We start from the raw sequence: 25,324 nt of genomic DNA, 5'->3' as shown, positions 1-25,324 counted from the left end.
TACATCAAATGTGCCAACTCCACCATCCCCTTTTATATTTTTTCATTATTTTTATTTTTCCACGGGCAACACAGAATACGTATACGTTATAATTAATCCGTTGCAATTTTTCTCGATAAATTTATTTTCTGTTAAGAAAATTTTAATTTTGCAAGTCATTTGTTTATCTTTTTTCTTAAAAAATTTGAAACTCATTCTCCTACTTATTAAGAATTTGACACAATTTCTGAATAAATTGGTGTTTAAGATCCAAGGAGAAAAAATCAAACAAAACCTGGTAAAAAAATTGTTGCTCTAAAAACACAAATCTTAAATGTTAAATGTCTTAAAAATTAAAATAAAACATTAATGAAAAGTTTAATGAAAACATTATTAGTATCTAATAAAATGGTTCAATACGATTTAGCAAAGGCATACACAAAAAAAGAAATAAAAAAATTATTCAGTAAAAAGTTACTAAATCTTGAGGAGTGTTAAGGACCTAATTCCGGACCCGGTTTTGAATCCGGATACATTTTTTTTTTTTTTTGGGGGGGGGGGTGATCCAGGATCCGGATCCGCATCAAAATTAAATAGATCAAAAGCACTGGTGCAAAATGGAATTCGTAAATAATGACTTTAAGATTGATAAAAGTGAAAACAGGAAAATTATTGTTTTATGTTGTAATAACATTTATTACCAAATTGGATAATAGTTGATTGGATGGAAATATTGTTACACTCCATGCAATTATGCCTCTACCACTAATAATTTTAAGGGAGTGACCGGCTATACATGGTGATTGAGCTAAGAGTGCAGTATTGTAGAGTTTTTTTTAGGATTAATTTAAGATCTATTATAAATGCTGAGCTGAATAAGAGCAAGAATCAATCTTTGGAATTATTAATTTTTGAGGATACATTTCAAGAATCAGTTTTTTCATATACCATAAAAACGTCTTATAGGTCTCAACTGAATCCTATTAAATTTCTCTACAAAAATGCACCCTTAACTCAACTAACATGTCTAGTCGGTCACTCCCTTTAACATCTTCTTTTTCAAACATACTTTTCATCCAAATCTTTACACCTGGTCGTAGTAAGGGGAAAGATGGTTATTATAATTCAAGCTTTCTTTCATTTCAGGCAGAATTCATCAAAATTTATCAAGTATAAATCAGAATCTAAAGTTTAGGTGAATATCTAGAGCCGGTTAGAAAATTAAAGCTTCTGCTGACAAGAGTACAGGTTTCTTTAGATGTTCATTCGAATACAGGAAATTACGGCCGGAAATTCATTTTCAAAATTTACTAATCTTCACCACTCATATCATATATTCTTCTTATTCACTAACTTTCTTAAATCGTCTTTTTTACCACCTTTTCCACCAGTTTTTTCACCAATTTTTTCACCACCTTTTCACCAACTTGTTCACCACCTTTCTTCCTAATATGTCCTTTTTATTTCTTTATACTGTCCTAATACACAGCAGTCGCGCTCAGAGGACGGTACTATACTTCAACTGACCCAGAGTTTTGAGTTTATATACCTTCCACTTTCCATTAACCAGTGGTGAGTATTAGAACTAACATTAGCAAATTGAATCCTCGAAATTGCCTGATATACTTATAACATGATACAAAATGAACTAAAAATAAATCAATAAACTAAATGCTTTCGAATACCCATAAATTTCACAAACATATCTGCATAGTTATTCATGGTACAGAAGTCAATTTATTGATTAGAAAACCGCTAAATACGTAGTCAATTCTTTCAATATATTTTTTTATTTGTATCAAGTTGCCGTTAATTTTAAACTAATACTAACAATTCTTTCTGTCTATCAACCATAATCTGCCTTTATCTATCTGTATCAACCTGTTTCAACCTGTTTCAATCTGTTTCAACCTGTATCAACCTGTATCAATCTGTATCAAGCTATATCAACCTGTATCTACCTGTATCAACCTGTATCAACCTGAATCTACCTGTATTAACCTGTATCAACCTGTATCAACCTGTATCAACCTGAATCTAACTGTATCAACCTGTATCAACCTGTATCAACCTGTAACAACCTGTATCAACCTGTATCTTCCTGTATCCACCTGTCTGTATCTACCTGTATCAACCTGTTTCTATCTATATCAATCTGTATCTACCTGTATCTACCTGTATCAACCTGATTCAACCTGATTCAACCTGTTTCAACCTGTATCTACCTGTATCTACCTGTATCTACCTGTATCTACCTGTATCTACCTGTATCTACCTATATTTACCTGTATCTACCTATATCTACCTGTATCTACCTGCATGAATATCTATGACCGGCCTGCTACTCTAAATGAAGGAAACTAATGTATGAGACGGTCTAAAACCTAGATATTTGACCCGTGCAGCTTTATTCAGGCCGGCCAACCTGTATCCTGTATACACAGTATTTCAACATAAAAATAAAGTGCATTCTGCTTTAGAAAGACAAATACACCTGACATAGAGGGAGGGGGGGGGGGGAGGCTACAGTCTTGATACTAGAAATGTTCTGGAACAATTGTTATTATAAAATCTATGATACAGAGTTTCTTTCCTTGACAAATCATTATATAAGCCATCAAAAGACTACGTTCAATGCAGGAGACTCAATTAAACCTTGGGATCGTCATATTTGAATAGTTTCAGGTCGTCTTTACAGTCTCATCCCTTGTGAGTAACCCTGCATATTAATTTTATTATATTTATTTATATTTATTCTATAACATCAAGAACATTCTTGAGGGGTATTCCCCTCCCCCCTTACTATTTTCAATAAAGATACAATTTAGATATTTACAAAGAAATGATGAATAATAAGGAAAATCAGTGTCCTCGGAGAAGTTTTATTGTTGGAAAAGTTAAGAATAAGTTCTCTGATTCAATCCATCATAATATTGCTCATAGATGAAGACTTGATGCTACTTTGTTTTCTTACAATACAATATACATGTATTGTATAAATCTCCCCCCCCCCCTCATTCCGTTGGGCGAAGGGGGGAAGGGTGTGTAGACAACCCCCAAAATAATGTTATAAAATTAAAAGAATATTTTCATTAATTAAAAATAAGTTTGAACAAAACAAAAACGTATTTTTGTGGCAATATTTCCGCCTTTACTTTAAACCTCGACCATCCCCCCCCCCCCCCCAACCCTTTGATCCCCCTCCCTTGTATAGGGTACAGTTTGCTAGAGACTTCTTGCCAATTGGAGAATATAGTGATCATAGTACTTCTCAATATCCTACAGGGATAAATACTACAATATCCTACAGGGATATACACTACAATATCCTACAGGGATATATACTACAATATCCTACAGGGATATATACTACAATATCCTACAGGGATATATACTACAATATCCTACAGGGATACATACTACAATATCCTACAGGGATATATACTACAATATCCTACAGGGATACATACTAAAATATCCTACAGGGATACATACTACAGTATCCTACAGGAATAAATACTACAATATCCTACAGGGATAAATACTACAATATCCTACAAATAAATTGTACAATATTTGTTAAAGGATAAATACTACAATATCCTACAAGGATAAATACTACAATATCCTACAAATAAATTCTACAATATTTGTTAAAGGATAAATACTACAATTTTTATCTTATCTAAAGCGAGTGCAGGCATATTTGAAGAAATCAATGCATATTGAAAGTTCATTCATATTCCAGTTGTCCTGCCAATCAAATGTCAAAAATGATTTCCTACAGTTACCCTCCTGCTTACAAGTGTTCCAATCAATAGATAAGCTACAAATAATATACATTAGAGGACTTAATGAGGTCGAACATTTTAAAGGAGCAGCTTGCAACGTCTTTCAATAAATTTTAGTTGAATTTACTTCAAATAAAAATAATCTCTTAAAAAATGTAAAATAGCAGCTTGTTAGAAATTTAGTTTAAATAGTGACCAAATACATATTCATTCATCGTAAAGGGAGTGTTCGCGAAAAATGAAAGGGGGTATAGACTTACGGCGAAAAATATATTGTAAATATGTAATATTTATTCCATGACCATAACTTGTACATATATTGTTATCATTTAACCTGTAAACTAGTTTGAAATATACATTATTATCATTATTAAAAATAAGCGCTTTTGATCGCTACTAATCTTTCTTCTATATGTTGCGTCTAAAAGGAGAAAATTGTTAAAAACGACTCATACCGCAGAACTTAGCGTCCGTACAAATTCAGAAAGTTGCAACATTTAACTGGGATCGTAAACTAATCAATTTAATTCCAAACAAATCATTCAGATACTAAAACCAGATGGCAACCATGTGGACAAATGACGTAAACAATAAAATGGCGCGAAAAATAAAAGAAAATGGCGGGAGAATATTTGTGAAAATGGCTGCCAAATGGTTGAAAGTATTTATTTCTGGAATATTCCTTGGTTTGCTGGCAAGGTTGGTTGTCAAGGGAATAACAGATGAATAGTGAAGGGAATATGCTTAGCAACCCCCCTCCACTTTATAGAAATATTAAAAAATTATCCAAAATAAGTTTCAAGATAAAAATGCATTTCTTTAGATAAAATATTAATTCATAAAGGGTTGGATCGTTCTAAGTTTTGAACTACTTTATGACATATGAGCCAAAACTTTATCAAAGTTAAAATGGATTCAATTATGTGAAACTTTTACCATTAAAAATGTTATATTACTTGCACAGAACAGATTTTAACTTTTGTATTACATTTAGAAACATTATATCTAGACAATTTTTGGGGGTGTTATAAAAATATTCTGCGAAGAAGGAATTTTATTTCTTAACTTTTTAAAAGCACAGTTTACTAAATAATAACATTATTTTTTATGAAATTAATTCTTATCAGCTGTTGAGATTGATAAAAATATATTCATGAAAACCTTCAACAAAGAACGAATTTTTAAAACTTTAATAATAAAATTCACAGATGATTTGTTTAACTAAGTCATGATTTTCTTTTGAATTAGATTTCATTTCAATATTTTGTTCCTGAAATTAAACATTTTATTTCATTTGTCAGGATTAAGTATCATCAATAGACCTATTTGATTTCATTTGTCAGGATTAAGTATCATCAATAGACCTATTTGATTTCATATGTCAGGATTAAGTATCATCAGTAGACCTATTTGATTTCATATGTCAGGATTAAGTATCATAAATAGACCTATTTTATTTCATATGTCAGGATTAAGTATCATCAATAGACCTATTTGATTTCATATGTCAGGATTAAGTATCATCAAGAGACCTATTTGATTTCATATGTCAGGAATAAGTATCATCAATAGACCTATTTGATTCCATTTGTCAGGATTAAGTATCATCAATAGACCTATTTGATTCCATTTGTCAGGATTAAGTATCATAAAATAGACCTATTTGATTTCATTTTTCAGGTTTAGCATCATCAATAGACCTATTTGATTTCATATGTCAGGATTAAGTATCACCATTGGACCTATTTGATTTCATATTTCAGGATTAAGTATCATTAATAGACCTATTTGATTTCAGATGTCAGGATTAAGTATCATTAATAGACCTATTTGATTTCATATGTCAGGAATAAGTATCATCAATAGACCTATTTGATTTCATATGTCAGGATTAAGTATCATCAATAGACCTATTTGATTTCATATGTCAGGATTAAGTATCATCAATAGACCTATTTGATTTCATATGTCAGGATTAAGTATCATTTATAGACCTATTTGATTTAATTTTTCAGGATTGAGTAACATAAAATAGACCAATTTGATTTCATATGTCAGGATTAAGTATCATCAATAGACCTATTTGATTTCATATGTCAGGATTAAGTATCATTAAGAGACCTATTGTTACGATGTGCTAGCAATTAAAAATAAGGGTTAATTTCATGTTATGAACATTACTTATCAACAATACCCAATGACAAGGAAAATATTTTTAAAGAATTTAATAAAAGTACAAATTGTTAACGATAACTTTTTTAGTTACAAAACATACATTTCTTCATCTCGTTAGCACATTATATAGATCAAAACATCGTTAAGCAGTAAAACTGTAAAAACCATCAATTGGTTAACAGAAATTAAATTAAAAACTTAACAGTAACAGATGAGCTTTAACTTATTTTAATTTAATATTATAAGCTTTCAAAGTTTCAAATCCAATCTTGTAGTTGCATGCTGTATGTTCTCAAGGTTTAAAACATTTAATGTCATGTTTTAATTGATTTTATATTAAAAGTAACGCCTATTTAATTGCTTTTGAAATGTCGGGGTTTTTGGAAAAAACGTTATAAAAAGTTTGACGTTGTTTAAAATGAAATTTCATGAATAGTTGCATTTTCATATAGAAATTCTTTTAAATCTCTTCAAACAAACTCTAGTTTTCACACTTTCTATCTGTAAACTTTAGTTCTACTTTCTATCTGTAAACTCTAGTTCTCACACTTTCTATCTGTAAACTTTAAACTCCAGTTCTCCTACTTTCTATCTGTAAACTCCAGTTCTCCTACTTTCTATCTTTAAAATCCAGTTCTCGCACTTTCTATCTGTAAACTCCAGTTCTCCTACTTTCTATCTGTAAACTTTAGTTCTCCTACTTTCTATCTGTAAACTCTAGCTCTCCTACTTTCTATCTGTAAACTTTTTTTTCTCCTAGTTTCTATCTGCAAACTCCAGTTCTCACACTTTCTATTAGTATAAATAGTAAGATGAGAGAAAACTCTTTTAACGGGTATTTCACGTCATTTATTTAATTCGAGTTTCGTTGTGGATCCGGCCCTTGATGTTTTATTTCATATCAAAAATTTCATTGTGGGCACAGGAGCACAGGGTGGGGCCTGTGGGCCCAGGCCCCCCTTTAGTCTGCTCCTGCCTGCATAGATCACTGCTTGTTTCCAGAGCTAGGATTTTAAAAATAAAGCCTAAAATCTATCCTAGACTTGAGCCTTCCTTACGCCCAGGTCTTTCCTTGGGTCTACAATTAGTCCCAATGATTCTAATTGGTTCTGATTTGACCAATGAGAGAGCTCTGTCTGCAAATCAGCTGATAGATCTGAATTGGCTCAGTGTAAATTTCGAAAACCCAAACTTTACATATTTGTTTGCATTATTTTTAAAGTGTGTTTATCTTATAAATCTAGCAAATTCGAACACTACAGATACTCCCCAAGATTTTAAATGTAAAAATATGATAGTATTTACGAAAGTTAAGGTCGAGACACAAGTCTCTATGAGTTGTGAAATCAACTCGATTTGGTTTTACTAAATCCAACTCGAGTCTTGGCTTGGACTTCCCTTTGGCGTAAATAGACACTAAGACCGGGTTTATCTTGAGTTAAAACTATTAAAATCTCAGCTCAGGATTCACAATCCAAAAGTTTAGGCCTCAAATCTGACTAGACCTATGCTTATTTCAACACTAGCTGCTTTAAGCAATCTTTTATTTCATAAACAAAGTGAGTTAAATAACACACAAGACTTTAATTAAATACTATGTTTATAGAACAAGCTTTTCTTAAAAAAATTTTAGCTGCCAATTGTTGCTCTAAAAGTCGTCATTTTTAATCATTTTAAAGTTTTTGCGGATTTCTTTTAAATTTTCGCTCTTTCAAAATAAAAAAATGTTGATTTTTTTCCAGTGGAAAATTCCAATTTGGACGGTCCATGAACCTGAAACAGTTCAGATGTTTTGACGTTTATTGGATAAAAAAACAGACATTCGATACAAGTATATATATATATATAGATATGAGTTATACAGTGACTAATAAAATAGCTTTCACATACTAAAGATTACTATTTATTTTTTTCTTCAAAGATTAGAAAAATTAAATTAGGTGCGGAATATATTAAATTTTGATCATATGAATTAAAAATTTCAGTCCCATGAAGTTTGACAAATTTATCTTTTGTTGTAATCTCCTTGAAGAAAGCTTATTAATCTCCCTGTAGATAGTTCATTAATCTCCCTGTAGATAGCTTATTTAATGTCCTTGTAGAAAGCTTATTTAATCTCCTTGTAGATAGCTTATTTAATCTCTCTGTAGATAGTTTATTTAATCTCTCTGTAGATGGCTCATTTAATCTACCTGTAGATAGCTTATTTAATCTCCCTGTAGATAGCTTATTTAATCTCCTTGTAGAAAGCTTATTTAATCTCCTTGTAGATAGCTTATTTAATCTCTCTGTAGATAATTTATTTAATCCCTCTGTAGATGGCTTATTTAATCTACCTGTAGATAGCTTATTTAATCTCCCTGTAGATAGCTTATTTAATCTCCTTGTAGATAGTTTATTTAATCTCTCTGTAGATAGTTTATTTAATCTCTCCGTAGATGGCTTATTTAATCTCCCTGTAGATAGTTTTTAAATCTCTGTAGATGGCTTATTTAATCTCTGTAGATAGCTTATTTAATCTCCCTGTAACTAGCTTATTTAATCTACCTATAACTAGCTTATTTAATCTCCCTGTAACTAGCTTATTTAATCTACCTATAACTAGCTTATTTAATCTCCCTATTACTAGCTATTTAATCTCCTTGATAACTAGCTTATTTAATCTACCTATAACTAGCTTATTTAATCTCCCTGTAACTAGCTTATTTAATCTACCTATAACTAGCTTATTTAATCTCCCTATTACTAGCTATTTAATCTCCTTGAAATAGCTTATTTAATTTCCCTTTAACTAGCTATTTAATCTCCCTGAAATAGCTTATTTAACCATTAAAATAGCTTATTTAACCATTAAAATAGCTTGTTTAACCATCAAAATAGCTTGTTTAACCATTAAAATAGCTTGTTTAACCATTAAAATAGCTTATTTAACCATTAAAATAGCTTACCTTATGAAGGTAAACAGTCTGTGTTCGGCTCCTTTCCTCCGGCAATTAGATCTGAAACAACAATAAATTGAAGGCGGGGAAGATGGTGGGAATTTTAAATCTAAAGGGACTGTGCTAGAATTTCATCTGACCAACTATTTGAACAGGGATATTTCAGATTCAAAATGGCAACCTTTAAACCTTCATCTAAGCAATAATAAGAAAGATATCGCCGTTTAATGTCTCTTCTACATAAATTCGTAAGTCCCTTCTGTACAGAAACTACAACCTAAAATAATCAAATTTTGTCTAACAAAAACACGGATATCTCATTCATTCTTAATAAGACAGAGGTTTAAAGCGTACTGTTGTGAATCAGACATGCCCCCCTGTAAATCAAGTATTCAGTTTCTTTTTTGAATTAAATTAATCTATTTCAAGATACACACTATACGGGACAGGTCTGCAATCAGTCCTAAATGAGCCTATAGAAAATTGGATAACGATCAAGGGGTAATCAAAACATGAACAAGGATAGACCAGTAGTCGGCGGGGTAAAAACAAAACAAACAAAAATAAACATTTCAACCAGAGATCAGCAATTAAACAAAGCCCCTTTCATCATGAAGGGCCCAGTAGGCTGGAGCGGGGGGATTAAATGATAATTAGTCTAGTACTTTACGAAAAACTGAAGTCTTTGTTAACGAGAATGTCATCCTCTTGGAATTTGAACATTTTGAACAATTTGCTTCGATTAAAGGGACTGTAAGCGTTATTTAAAGTACCCCTCCTCCATACAAAAACAATTCCCGATTTAGATATCAATGTTTATAATTTTGATTACTGAATTTTTTCAATTGTGGTTTCACTACAAAAGTGACTCGCGCATATCTGTACTGCAGGTACTTAATGGGACTTAATATTTGAAACCTAGAAAAACGACAATATCTACCACATCATTAATCAGATAAATGTTTTCAGAGTGTTAATCGATTAGAGTTCCTCTAAACATAAAAGTTGTGTAAATTTACCATATTTTTTCTAGTTTTCTAGATTTTATTAAGAAATATATTCTTTAGAATATCTCAAAGTTTGATATTTCAGTTTGGTTTTGATTTTTCATAAAACTTCATGGCATTTCCGTAACATCTAACTTATATGGAAGCAAAAACCACAAAACTAAAAGAAAAGATGTTTTCAGACACTCCTAACTAACTGCATTGCCATTGGAAAATAATTGCATTTTATTGTTTAATAGCCCGGCGTTGCCCGTGAAATTTAAAAAAAATCAAATTTTGAGAAATTATTTCGATTTTGGAACATAAAAAAAAATATAAATATAACAATATATATTGATATATAACAATATATATCAATAAGCGAGAAGAGCTTTATTCTATTGATTTGAATTTAGGTAATTTTCTAATCCCTACATCTTTGCAACCTGATGGTGTAAACCGTTGATATTTCAAATATACACTTCTTGATCTAAAAGAATTTATAGTCTGTATTATCAAAGGTTACGACAACGGGATAAAATAAATTAGTTTGTGGCAAATATAATTCCCTTCTTGTTGTTTTCGCACACTAAGCGGAAAAAAAATTGTGCAAAATTGTTGCCGCTAAAATTTGTTGAAAAATTAGGTTTCTCACGCTGCCAACAAAGCAGTATGTATAACAGAAAGCCATCAGACATTTCTTAAACAGAATCGATTATTGTGAATTTCGGATATGCTCAAATTATTTGAAGGAGAATTTCTTGTAGTTCTTCATACAAGTAAATCTAGATTATACCGAAATATGTAGAAGATACATGGCACTACTGATAATAATATTTCTTCCTTGTTAGTTCTTTAACGTTTTGTACAGATTAATCATTAACATTAAACTCAAGTAAACTTTTCAAATAAAAAAGTAAATAAAAAATATTAAACATATATCTTATTTGGAATACAAACGAAACTCAAACAACCAAAAAGAAATAGTATTCCTATTCCATTTTAAAGAAAGCAGCTGATATAGATTTAATTAACTTTATTTAATTTTCACATTATTTCCTACTTTCCTTCCGAAGTAAATAAATTTTATACTTTACATCCAATCCAAACTAACAAATAAAAAATACAATTAACTGGAGTTCAAAGGAAAAATACAAATAGAAATATTTTCCATTTCGAATTGAAACTTTGCAACAGTAATAATAGCAAAAAAGCTATTAAGGATTATAATTGGTATTGACAAAATTTTAAGGCGAAACTAACTTTCAAAAATGTATTTTTTCCTATAGCTTCACCACTCAGCAGAAAATAACGGTAAAAAAATATATTTCCATAAGTCCCCGAGAAGAATTATCATTCATTATCAATGAATTTTTAACCTTTTATATACAGAGAGCAGGAGCGTGCACACGGATCAATTTGGATTGTTAAGGTTGAAACCCTATTGCACCAAAACTAATGTGCATGCTATTTGAATACAATTCTAACAAAATTCAAACTTTGAGTATACAATGTCAGTTGTCTAAGTTTAAAGATTTTCTTTTCATCCTTATTCTTTAATTTAATATTTCGGATATAAAACCCTGCTACTGCAAGCAAAAAACTAAACGTCACTTTTGTAAAAAATTATGTCCGTAAGATTAATTAAAGACTAAAGTAATTAAAACCCACAGTAAAATCGAGTCCCTAAAAATAAACTGTCTTAATTACTAAATCTTTATTAATATTATTCATCTTTTAATTATGAGGACTCTGGTTTAAAATCTGAATCTTCCACCTTACACCGAAACTTCTCTCATAATAAACTAATGATCTTTTTTTACTGATTCAGTCTGAGTAAACTGTAACGCCTCCTGAACCGACAAACCTCACCGCCGAGAAACCAAGATGGCTCAAGAAAAGGGGATAACTACGCTACATCGATATCTCTATTTCGTAGCACAATATAAACGAGCACCATATCTGCTCTATCTATATCTATCTGCTATATCTTGATGATTCGAGAAAAATGAAGAGATTAAGCCCTAATCTCTTTTCAATGCCCTAGACAGTAGCGCAGAACCATCAATGTTCTACGTGAGTCTAGTTCTTAATTATAATGTGTTTTCTTCCAATTGAAACTAAATGATTCTCCAACAAGCTATTTCACATTTAACACTTCTTAATTTTGGTGTCTGATATCTTCACGTCGGTCGTGTAGATTCTAAATCACAAAAAGAAAGGAACATGCAGGAAGGAACCATCTATGTTCCTCGCCAGTATGTATCCTAAACATATCGTTTTCTATCTTTACGTTGGCTAATTAGCATCAAGACGACATAGCTTAAATAATGTAATGCCATACCAACGTAGATCTTTCATTGGTCTCCGTTAGTACAATCGTAGTAATTTCCATATAGACTACATTGACTTTATACCATTGTTTCATGAAAATTGTATAGTGCTTGCGCAAATTGATTTTCTTCACAATACGCCCAAATTATATGCTGATGATTCTTATATTAAAAATTTCTATTCTATCCGCATACCCTCTTATTGACAATGACTTATTATATGCATTTAACTTTCTACGACTTCAATGTTGCACTCTTCAATTTATATGTCTTGCAGGATCCAAGTATCCTTAAGTCCAAATTTCTAATTTAAGAAATGTATGTATTTAACCCTTATATGGATCTCTCAAAAAAAACAAATGTAAACGAATTTTGAACACATGTAAACTATTTTGTATTTATTTCACAAATCTTAAAAAAATGTAAACGAATATGTCGAACACATGTAAACTATTTTGTACAATTTAAAAAGACAATAAATATTTAGATTTCAAAGTATTTTTTACATCCTCTCTAAAAGATTTAATACACCCCCCTTCCCAACCTTAGATAAGGTGAGAAGATTGGTTAGAGCTAGGAATAGGCAACTTCATTATTTTTTTTTCATTAAGGTTCTTTTTTAATGACCAAAAAAGTTTGGAAACATTTCAAACCAGTAAAATTCAGAATTACTTTTTTCAACCAAAGATATCACAAAAAAAATCACTTCTTTTGAACAATTTTTGAAATTGATTTTTGTTTTGATTTTAAATAGATTGTGAATTTTAAAACCAAAAAACGTTGCCCATCCCTAGTTGGAATCTGCTGGATGCCCATCCCTCGTTGGAATCTGCTGGATGCCCATCCCTAGTTGGAATCTGCTGGATGCCCATCCCTAGCTGGAATCTGCTGGATGCCCATCCCTAGTTGGAATCTGCTGAATGCCCATCCCTAGTTGGAATCTGCTGGTGCCCATCCCTAATTGGAATCTGCTGAATGCCCATCCCTAGTTGGAATCTGCTGGATCCCCATCCCTAATTGGAATCTGCTGGTGCCAATCCCTAGTTATATCTGCTGGATGCCCATCCCTAGCTGGAATCTGCTGGATGCCTATCCCTAGTTGGAATCTGCTGGATCCCCATACCTAGTTGGAATCTGCTGGATCCCCATACCTAGTTGGAATCTGCTGGATGCCCATCCCTAGTTGGAATCTGCAGAATTGAAAAAGACAAGGAAACGAGACAAAAATATGATTTTGCAAAATAAAATCTCATTTCCTGTTTTCAGTTTCCATTTAAACCTAAGAGAAGATACATTAAACATTAAAACTATTTTCCAATATTTTAAAAACTCCTTCCCAGATTGTACTTGTCATATCTTCTTACAGAATGAAAACTTTATATGTTTAAAGCTGCATTTTTTGCATCAAGATTGCACATTTATCTGCTTTATATGCAAATATTAATCAAAATGGAAAAGCTTGCATGATAGGAAAAAACTCTCCTATGTCTGCCAGAAGAGAAATTGTATTAAAAGTTTGTAGAATAAAAGAATACGTTTTGAAGCTTCTGACTTGATTTTCTCGAACTAACAATTTTCGGGAATCAAGCTCTTAATCTCTAATAAACAGCGGACTCTTAATTTTTGTATAAAGTTCGTCTGCGGTCCGGAAATATTATATATATGAATTAGTGTTTTAGAAAAGATAAACGATCTTCTGAGCTATTTCTATTTTTTAGTAATTTTATTTTATTTCATGCTAGAATATCTAAAGTAGAGCCTGATTTTCAGGATAAATCTATAAATGCATGCTTAAAGATTAGTATTATTAGAATAATAATAATAATCCTGGAATAAAGTATAGTCCCTACATATATTTATGTATGTTGTCCAATGAAGATCTATCCTTTAAAGACTAAACCCTGGGCTATAAATCTTTGACAGGGTATACTTGATCGCATATAGATGGTCAGGCCAGAAATATAAAATAGAAAATATAGAATTATTTAAGCTTTTAGAATAATTTTTGAAAATAAAAATAATATTAATCTTAATGAATTTTTAATAGAAAAGTTACAGTAAGTACACTATACATTATGCAGTACAATTTGAAAAAGTAAACAAGGTTGTGCACAGTCACAGATGCTGAAGATTGTGGTAGAGGTTTGCTAGAAGGGTTTGACAGTACTGGAGGTTTACTGGTCCAGGTAAATGATCCGTCCTCAACCCCGGCCTCTACTCCTCTTCTAGTCCGGAGTCTGGGACTTGAACAATAAAAACAGACATTGGATTATAACAGATCTATGTTAGCACAGGCACAAATATATTCAGGATAATTATTGATAATCATTGATTATTATTGATCACTGTTGATTATTATTGAATATTATCCCCCACATTAACTTCTTAAATAAACCACAATATTCTTTAATTAACACTTTTAAACCAATACTTCTTTGATAAATTTAGCAAAAATTTTTTTCAATTAATAATGCTTCAGCCCTGTTCCTACTGGCATCAAGACAAAAGTGTACAAGTACCCTGGAGAACAGGGGACTTCTAGAAGGTCTGTTCTGTTTCCTTTTTCTTTATATTTCACCTAACATATTTGAAATTAAGTAACATTTTATTTGGCCTAAATCTGAAAAATCGTCATTTGTGTATTCAGGCCATTTTCAGGCATTTAGCACTGTCTGAATGGTAACTTCAAGCCAAATTACGTAAGGATCCAACGGAGGAATTAAGTCACAAACTCAAATTTTCTTCTTCTCTATAGCCTTGCATCGCAACATAAAAGTAAACTGTATCTCATGGATCAAGTATTTAGTTGGTCGCACAGTTGAAATTTCAATTTGACACTCCAGATATTGAGGAAAAGACTTCTAGTTCAATAGTGTAAAGCATATTGCAATGTACATATTCAAAGGTTAGGAGAATCATGTTTGATTATAATTGAGCAATCCCAGCTCGAAATGGGCATAGTCTTTTTTGAACGAACAAAATGTGAACGAAAATTTTTTTTTTACTAACAGAACGATGTTTGGAAAAACTTTTTAAAAAACGATAGTTTTTAAATGAACGAACGATTTTCTTCTTTTTGAAAAAACGATAGTTTTTTTTACTGAACGGATGTTTTTATTGAACAAATGATTTTACAGAAGGATCATTGAGTGAGAAAACGAACAAAATAGATGGAAAATGAACGATCATTTTGAGCACGAACAAAATAATTTCTTTTTGAACGATTGAGAGAAAAATGGGTCGTTCACAAACGATGAACGAACAAAATAAAAAAGATCTGGAAAAAGCTAGGGATTTAGGTAACTTGATAAAACTGGAAAAAATGAATGATACATTAGCTAGAATATAATATTACTGGTTCATTGTAGAAAGGTAATTAACCTTAAAGGGACTGTAAGCGTTATTTTAAATGACCCTCCTTGCAAAGATGGCAATGCCCGATTTACAACGGTACCCTTAAAAGCTTTGACTGATCTAGTATGAATTAGATATCCAAGTTTTTGTTTAATTTCAATTGCAGGTTTTGTGCGAAAGTGGTGGATAAATTTTCTGAATTAAGGTTTCAATGGTACCGTTGTGAATCGAGCATTGATCTTTGCAGAGAGGGTCGCTTAAACATTTCTGCTACAGTTACAGCAATGTTGTCTTAATACAAATCCCATAAGCTTTCTCACATGTCTAATTAGTGTGTTTTTCTTACAAAGTGTTTCTTACTTTTATAGTTTTCCTCAAATTCCTAACTTGTTTATTTGCAACATTCCAAATTAGTCTGAGATATATATTTTGAGTGTTTTCTCAACTCTGCTAGCTAAGTGTATTCTTCTAATACATTTTTTTTCAATCATGAGAGAAGGAAATAAAAATTTATAATAAAAAGAAAACTTTATGGAATAACAAAACATTTTTTATGAACTTTGTACTTTCTGTGAAAGTTATATAAACTCTTTTTACCTTTAATAAATTGACAAAAAACAGACAATGGATATTGAAGAAAGCTTATTTAAACCTCAGAGTTTCAATTTTACCTGATTATCAAACCAACAAATAAAATTGAGCACATATATTAACATTTATTTTTGTACATGATATAAGAATATTTATCAATTTTGTTTGTTTATGCGCTTTTACTGGACCCAGGGGTTAAACTGCATGAGGACGACGATTTCTGTACTAGCCCTGGTCTGAGCTTTCTCTCTCTCTTTTTGTATTGTACTGCTGACGTGGCATTTTCAGTTGGGGGTATTTTCAGATACCTCTAAAGGGCATTTCTTAAATTATTATAAACTTACTGCAGCAGTTTTAAACAACTTTTTCATCTAAACTATGATATATTCAAGAATTTTACAATATCATCATTTTAACAATATCATCATTTTTCTTCAGGACTTTTACAGTTCAATTCGGTTTTGAATAAATATCAAATGATTTATGAAATTTTCTTTGAGAATATATAGCGTTGAACATTGTGTGGAATCTACCATTGTTAAAACCCAACATTTTTTGTGTTGTTCAGAATTTAAATTCATTTTCTTTTTAATACAGTGAAACCCTTAATAACGAATACATCGGAAGAATTTATCAAATGTCGTCTTGACAATTTTTCAATGGGTTTTATACTATATTATGTAAATTTAAGTATTTGCGAAAATAAATAAATAGCCATGAATATGCGGGAACAGTTTTAAAGAGTTCCATATAATCATTTAATTAAAAAAGTAAATATCTGCAACATTCCATTATCAGAAAGTAAAGAATACGATATTTGATGAATTCTTTCGATGTATTCCTTATTAAGGGTTTCACTGTAGATATTATGGTAAAATGAAAATCTTGGATAATAGAAAATATTCATTAAGGAAATCACATTCATTATTATTTAAATACTAAAAGTAACAATTAAATTACTTTAAAAAACTCACTTTAAAAAGTTCTAACGTGCCCAGCGCTATTCTAAATTATGCAAATTAGAATTATGAATTCCAATCCCTGTTTGTAGTAAAAATGATAGCTTTAATGATGAAACTAGGTATGACGTACACAAAATTTAAATCAATTACTTTCGATTTGATTTGTAAAGCAAATATATATCACATTTGGTGATTGGCAGGGTACATGTATTTTTGCTTAAGGGACTGTAATCGTAATTTCAAACAACCCTCCTTGCAAAGATGGCAATGCCCGATTTACAATAGTACCCTTTAAAGCTTTGTTTTATCAAGTATGAATGAGATATCCATGTTTTTGTTTCTTTAAACTTTTTATTTTCATTTTTGGTTTATCTGCAAAAATGACTTGCGTATTTCTTGCTTTTAAGAAGCAATGGAGATATTATCAGAATTACACACTATTTAAGTCAGGAAAACAACGGTATCTTCCACATTTTTGATAAGATTAAGGTTTCAAGGGTACCGTTGTAAATCGGGCATTGCCATCTTTGCATGGAGGGTCACTTAAAATTAAGCTTACAGCTTACAGCTTACAGCTTACAGCTTACAGCTTACAGCTTACAGCTTACAGCTTACAGCTTACAGCTTACAGCTTACAGCTTACAGTGCTTTTAAATGCAAATACTGCGGTTTGGATGTTGAAAGGCGGCCAAACATGAAGTGTTCAATAATGTTTATTCTATTTGTAACTAGGATACGTGTTCAACAATGTTTATAGGTGTGTGAGAATGCGGTCTTAACTGTTCGCTGTTAAATTCTTTAAACCCTGATCCTTACAAGGGCATCTATTTTCTACGAACTTTTTTTATTGGTTAAAAAATGAGGTATTATGAAGAATGAATCTTTAATGCAAAATTTTTGCAAAAGTTTTGATGACAATAATCTATATAAAAAAGTCAGGAGTTTTAATGAGATATAAGCCCCCATTCACCTATGGTTGCTATCAAATAAATCTATTGGACAAAACTCAGGCGTGCTTAAACTCCAATTTATATCAGGGTGGTTATAAGACTGGGCAAAGTTTTGTAAATGAAAATAGATTTATCTAATTTTGTCCATGTACATGTTGAAAAAAACTAACGTTAATTCACAGTCCATAATTGATTGAAAGATATTAAAAATCAATTTTTTGTGAAATTTTTTACTGAAACAGTTTTCATAATTTTCTCAGCAGAGGAAATAAGATTGATACTAATGAATGTCAAATTCTAAGATTTATTCTAAATAAATTATTTATTCTAAATAAATTATTTATTCTAAATTTATTATTTGTGAACAATAACATTTCCAGCTTTAAATAACCTCTTGAATCCTGACCGACAAAATGTTCAGCTATTGAATAGACATATATATCCCTTTTTTGTGGACACCATTTTTCATTTTTTTCTTCCACATAAATATATCTAGGTTGAAAAGTGTGCCAACGAAGAGGGGGGGTTTGGGAAGAGAGGGTAGGGTTAAGGTTATGAGGGGGGGGGATAAAAGACATACGTGTTTTGGCAACCTCCAATCACTGTACAGTTTACACCACTGAGAGCCAATTCTAATAATTAAACCAAAAAAGAGGATTATCCCCAAAAAGAACATTTTCCCAAGTAAGACTTTCCACCCTTTATAACCAAAGATGCTGCGGCTTGGACATGCAATGAGGCCATGACTCACTTGTAGCAAGGGCTTTAGTTGATTTGGGAAGTAGTTGATTTAGAAGTAGTTGATTTAGAAGTAGTTGATTTAGAAGTAGATGATTTAGAAGTAGTTGATTTAGAAGTAGTTGATTTGGGAATTAGTTAATTAGGGAAAAAGTTTTTTCTGGGAGGCAGTTAATTCATGGAAATAATTGATTTGTGAAATAGTTAATTTGGAAAAGTTAATTTGAGAAATAGTTGATTAAGGAGTTAAATAGTTGATCTAAGAAAAATGATATAGTTGAATTTGAAAATTAGCCGATTTTTTTGGAAATAGCTAATTTGGCAAATAGTTGATTTGGGAAATATTTAAGTTGATGAAATTGTTTTGGGCAATGCTTAGAATCCATTTAATTTTGATGCATTTCCGGATCCTGGATCCGCACTGGAAAAGAAAGGAGCCGGATCTTAAAGATTTACTGAATTTTTTTTATCAAAACAGAATTTCCTTTTTTTTATATTTTTTTTTGCTTATTTTTATGCTTAAACTTGATGAACCATTAAGAAATTTTTATAAGCTCTCTTTTTTCAATAGTTCATATTTGGGTATTGAGAGTTTTTTTGGTTTTTGCCCCTTGGATCCGGGGATCTGTGGATCCGCATATTTTTGCGGTTACAGGTAGCCAAAATCTTGCGGATCCAATGGATCCGGATCTTAAGCACTGGTTTTGGGGACTAAAAAAATAAAAACTTAACTCTAATATTTTTTACCTGGAAACTTCTCCTCTAAAAATCCATTATTTCCCAAAATTGAGCAAATAAAACTCTAAAATAAATTGCGCACCATGCAAACATGTTTAAAATCTGGGTACAAACATGAGTTTTAAAGGGGGGGGGGGGTGGAACAAGTTTTCAATTAAATATACAGTATACACCCCTGTATGCAATATTTGAATCATATAATTAATTCTTTTGTGATTCTTTATCTTCCGTCAAAACTTTTAACAAAGAAACCTCTTCAGATTCAGAACTGTAGAAAAGTCAAGGATTTAGCGGGTTGGATAGTTTATCATTTTAAAGGGATTGTTGAGGAATTTAAAAATTTGGTGAATAGTTTATCAATTTAAAGGGATTGTTAAAAAATTTAAAAACTTGGTGAATAGTTTATCAATTTAAATGGATTGGTGAGGAATTTAAAACTTTGGTAAATAGTTTATCAATTTAAAGGGATTGTTGAGGAATTAAAAAGTTTGGTGAATAGTTTATCAATTTAAAGGGATTGGTGAGGAATTTAAAAATTTGGTTAATAGTTCATCAATTTAAAGGAATTGTTGAGGAATTTGAAAATTTGGTGAAAAGTTTATCAATTTAAAGGGATTGGTGAGGAATTAAAAAATTTTGTGAATAGTTTACCAATCTAAAGGGATTGTTGAGGAATTTAAAAATTTGGTGAATAGTTTATCAATTTAAAAGGATTGTTGAGGAATTTAAAAATTTGGTGAATAATTTATTAATTTAAGGGATTGTTGAGGAATTTATAATTTTGGTGAATAATTTATCAATTTAAACGGATTGGTTAGGAATTTAAAAATTTGGTGAATAGTTTATTAATTTAAAGGGATTGTTGAGGAATTTAAAAATTTGGTGAATAATTTATTAATTTAAGGGATTGTTGAGGAATTTATAATTTTGGTGACTAGTTTATCAATTTAAAAAGATTGTTGGGGAATTTAAAAATTTGGTGAATAATTTATCAATTTAAAGGGATTGTTGAGGAATTTATAATTTTGGTGAATAATTTATCAATTTAAAGGGATTGTTGAGGAATTTAAAAATTTGGTGAATAGTTTATCAATTTAAAGGGATTGTTGAGGAATTTAAAAATTTGGTTAATAGTTTATCAACTTAAAGGGACTGCAGAGGAATTTAAAAATTTGGTGAATAGTTTATCAATTTAAAGGGATTGTTGAGGAATTTAAAAATTTGGTTTCCAAATTTTACAGATTTCTTATGATGCCCTCTCCATTCTAGTCTCATGTCTCCTTGTAAAATCTTAATGAACCAATGTTTGCTAATTGATGGAAAATGTAACTAAGGTTTCCAACGAAAGAAAAAATGTGAATTTTCTTTATAACTAAATGAATTTTGCGAAAAGAGGCAAAAAATGGTGAAGAATTTTGCGGAATTTTTTCTCTCGCAAATCTCTGCTCAGCAAATTCAGTGTTTTTTTCGCGGAATTTTATGCTAAACAAAACATTTTTGCGAAAAATGCGGAATTTTCCTGAAACAATTTTTTATTTTGGTTGAACCCCTTAATGTAACTGTGGAATATTCCCCCCCCCCCCCCCCAAGTAATTTCACTCGCTGGACTATAAAAGCGTTGTTTAAGATTGTTGTGAGACTAATAGAAATAGATTTAAAATAAAAATAATGGATTTATGACATATTACTGATAAATTTTAAAATTAACTGGTTTTAACAGTCGGTAAAATCTTAGGAAATGTCCCCCCCCCTTTCCTTTTACAACGCATTTAGATTTACAGACAATGTACGTAATCTATCAAGATATGTTCAGGTTAACAAATATGGGGATTGATGTATTAATTACATGTCAGTGTGATTTCAAATGATCCTCCATGCTAAGATGACAATGCCTGATTTACAACAGGACCCTTGAAAACTTTATCTTTTTAATAATATGGAAGAAATTGTTGTTCTTCTATGTTTAAAGTTTAAATACACATTAGTTGATATAGAGACTCCACGTTGATTACTGAGATAGAGTAATTGTTCCTTGTTTTAACAAGCAAGTTGAGGATCGTGCCTATTGGTTTGAAATTGATAGTTTACAAGCTAGTGTCCGGTTGACATCGATAGCTGACGAGATCGTGCCCATTGGTTTGGCATTGATAGTTTACAAGCTAGTGTCCGGTTGACATAGATAGCTAATAAGATCGTGCCGATTGTTTGGCATTGATAGTTTACCAGCTAGTGTCCGTGTTGACACCGATAGCTGATAAGATTGTGACCATTGTTTTGGCATTGATAGTTTACGAGCTAGTGTCTGGTTGACATCGATAGCTGACGAGATCGTGCCCATTGGTTTGACATTGATAGTTAACGAGAACGTGTCCGGGTTTTGACATTGATAGTAAAGTGAAACTGAGTTGTACCTGGTTAGATACAGGTTTGGGAAACCCTTATGGAGTAGGGCATTCACAACATACAGTCTCTTTTATTTGAGACCCCCCCCCCCTCCATGTTTACATCCCTGCCTTGCCCATCTGGCATTCTGCAGCCCGGTTTATGGTTTAATTAATTTGAATTATAAAGAGAATTCATTAAACATTCTCCAGTAATATAACAATATACAGTATACAATAGTAATACATATATCAAACACAACACAAGCTCATCACACCATACAATTCCCATCTTTCATTAGAACAGGGGTTTACAATTCCTCGTAGCACTTCAAGAGAGTAACAAAAGGTATAAAACATGACACAAAAGCAAGATTTTTAAAAATTTGCGCACACTCCCTTTCCCAACTTTGAAAGAACCCCATGTTTTCGGGTTGAGACTTTGAAGGATAAAAATGATTCGAAAAGAGGAGGAGAGATATGAATCTCAGAGCTAATCATCNCCCCCCCCGACAAGGGCAAGAATATGCACCTTTAAGCCAAGTTTCTCTCATAACTAATTTATGTTAGATAAAATCTATTAAATAAAAGTATTTTTTACCATTCCGTAATTTAAGATTTTTAAATATTTTGCAATATGCAAAATCTATCGTAAACTACTATGCAAAAAACACATTCCCTACCAAAAAAGATAACACTCTAGATAAAGACACCAAAGAAAAAAAAGAGAAAAAATACAACGTAATTATTCATGCTTAAAAATATCGTCTTTGTTGTTATTCTAACAACTATGCACGAACTGAAAAAAGAATGTGAATCCCAGATATATGATTACATAGCAAGAGTTTTTATAATGTCGTATTACATATTTAAGATCAAATGCCGCGGAAAAAATGAGTTTAATATTAATATTTCAATTGCATTCATATTTCAGGGCTATATTAAACTCATTTTTCCGCGGCATTTGATCTTAAATATGTAATACGACATCATAAAAACTCTTGCTATGTATTCATATATCTGGGATTCACTGTATGATACAAGTGATTTGTTCAGTTAACTAATTATAAAGGTAAAAATAAATATATCTATTAAGTTAGAATAAGAATTTGAAAAAGAAAAAACGTTGGTGTATTTTTTTTACACGTAAAATGACTTTTGTGGCTTGCATTCATACGTTTCTTTAAATTTCTTTATTTACTTTTTCCCTGATGTTATTAATTTTGGAAAAACTCTTTTATTTATTTTGATAGGGGAATCGAATGACATTCATACTGTTAATAGGGGAGGTACTTTTCCCTAATGACGCAAAATTATCATATTATACTATTCCCCTGGCATCAATATTTAACATAGCAAAGCCTGGAATTTTAGGTTAAACATTTTATTATTTAAATCAAATTCTAAATATTCCCTCCTTTGATGTTTAAACGCTCTAAACATGAAATATATAAACTTTAATATAGTTCATATTTTATTAACTGTGGTTTTAGTTTGAAATAATCTCTCGATAGAAGAATGCCATGCATACATTTAAAACAATTAAGTTTCAATATGTATGTTTACTATAAGTACATAGATTGATAATAAATTAATAAAATAATTATTAATTATTCCCCCTCTCAACTTAACTCTCCTTTATTCTTCTCTCCGTCTGTTTCGCAATTTATTTCGTTGACAAAAACCATTTTTAGGCTCTGAGAATGTTTTCAGTTTTGGTTCAACATGTTTATAATGGGTTAAAAATTAGTTTTGATCCATTGTATATGTTTTGTCACCCTGGACGACTATAATCGAGAAACCTTAGGGATACTACTATCCGATCATTCAAACAATAGAACTACGTTGAGCTCATCTTAGTAGAGTAGAATACAACAGAAAAGACAGAATTCTATACTCTGCGTTTATTCTATAAATATATAAAAACTATTACAATACTATAAAATCATAAAATATACGAGAAGTGATATGAATATATAAAGGTTAAAATAAATCCCAATTCAATATAGGCTGTGTAAATGATATAAGAAATAGAGAAGGAATCAATCGCTCAGTTCCCCCTTAGGCCCGTCCCCATGAAAGCAGGAAGATGATGAATGGTAGGAGCATATAGAACTAGTAACCCTTCTTGATCTCAACAAACCCCAATACAATAAACCTTAGATCATACCTCAAGTATCTCTACAATATCTGATGAAATTCCGGTCTATCAAATCAAATCAAACCAACCATTCTGACATTTTAACCATTTAGTCATATCGGATAGTAAAACTATAAGGAACGGCTTGAAATTACCGGGGTTCGTACTATGCAATGACAAATGATGTTTATAAATAGAAACCAGTTTTAAAGTGTACTGAACTTTACGGGAGATATCAAATAATTAACACTTTACAGATTTATATTCTGAAGATAAATTTCTGTCTGGATCCAGAACCTTAACTCCACGAAACAGTTTATATGGACAATGTTCCTGGATATTCCTGAAGATGTTCAGGAATATCCAGAATGGTGTAATTTAGTTTACTGAAGTTATAACACATTTGATTTTATTAAGTTTATTATTTTCAGACAATTATAAAACCAAAATGATACAAGATAACCTGAGTTTATCAAAGCTAGGTAAATTGCTTAATACTGTTACCCTGACATAAAATAGAATACTAAATAGAAGAGATTAGACAGCGAGGATCTGGATTGACATGATCAACAAAGACATAAATAAGTCATGTGTTCAATTTCCCCATTAAAAGTTATATATATAAGTAATATGAAAAAATTAAAAAGGCTTATGTCAGCTAAAAAAAAGATAAAACTTAAAAAACCTTTTTTTGCTATTTCTAGTTAGTTATTGTTTTATTATATATCTACATAGTACATATATCCTTTAGTATCAGCGATACTGCACATAAATAACAGGAAGGAAATTACCCTTTTTATGAAAGGAGAGAAACAGATGCATGATGCTCAACCTCAAAAATACTCTTTATCTACAGACGATTCTAGACTTTAATCTCTCTGAATCTATCCCATTCGGGTTAATGATCATTTCCAACCATTGCAGATTAAGGGGAATTAAGGAGGACGCAGATTAAGGGGAATTAAGGAGGACGCAGATTAAGGGGAAATAATAAGGACGCAGATTAAGGGGAAATAATAAGGACGCAGATTAAGGGGAAATAATAAGGACGCAGATTAAGGGGAAATTCGTATAATCGTATTCGATGTATTTGGTGTCTGATATATTTGGGTCTAATAATACAGGAAGAATATTTACTGGCCGATGGGTCAAAATCAGATAAAGCATATATTAGCAGACAACAGGTTATAAAGATATTAGTTAATAGTTATTAGTGTATTTGTTACAATATTCCCTCTCCAATTTTGGTTTGTCTCTTTAAACCCCT

The 25,324-nt window shown here is 31.1% G+C and overlaps 1 protein-coding gene across 2 annotated transcripts in view; it reads right to left on the bottom strand.

Annotated features, from left to right (window-relative positions):
• Positions 1 to 24,148, bottom strand: part of LOC111716809 (neurocalcin homolog) — a 55,542-nt gene extending 31,394 nt beyond the window's left edge. Inside the window, exons 1-2 of one of the 2 annotated variants that reach the window (XM_023492300.1) lie at positions 24,088 to 24,148; positions 8,894 to 8,944 (exon numbers count right to left, since the gene is read on the bottom strand). The gene's annotated coding sequence lies outside the window, so the exon portion shown is untranslated. Of the gene's footprint in view, positions 1 to 2,294; positions 2,320 to 8,893; positions 8,945 to 24,087 lie in introns of those variants that run through there. The other variant, XM_023492308.1, reaches the window with a different exon arrangement.
• Between the last annotated feature and the right edge of the window lie 1,176 nt (positions 24,149 to 25,324).

This window comes from Eurytemora carolleeae, unplaced genomic scaffold (genome assembly GCF_000591075.1).
Source record: "Eurytemora carolleeae unplaced genomic scaffold, Eaff_2.0 scaffold1, whole genome shotgun sequence".
Taxonomy (NCBI): Eukaryota; Metazoa; Arthropoda; class Copepoda; order Calanoida; family Temoridae; genus Eurytemora; species Eurytemora carolleeae.
Note: the sequence above shows the minus strand (reverse complement) of the source record. Positions and strands in the feature narration are given on the sequence as shown.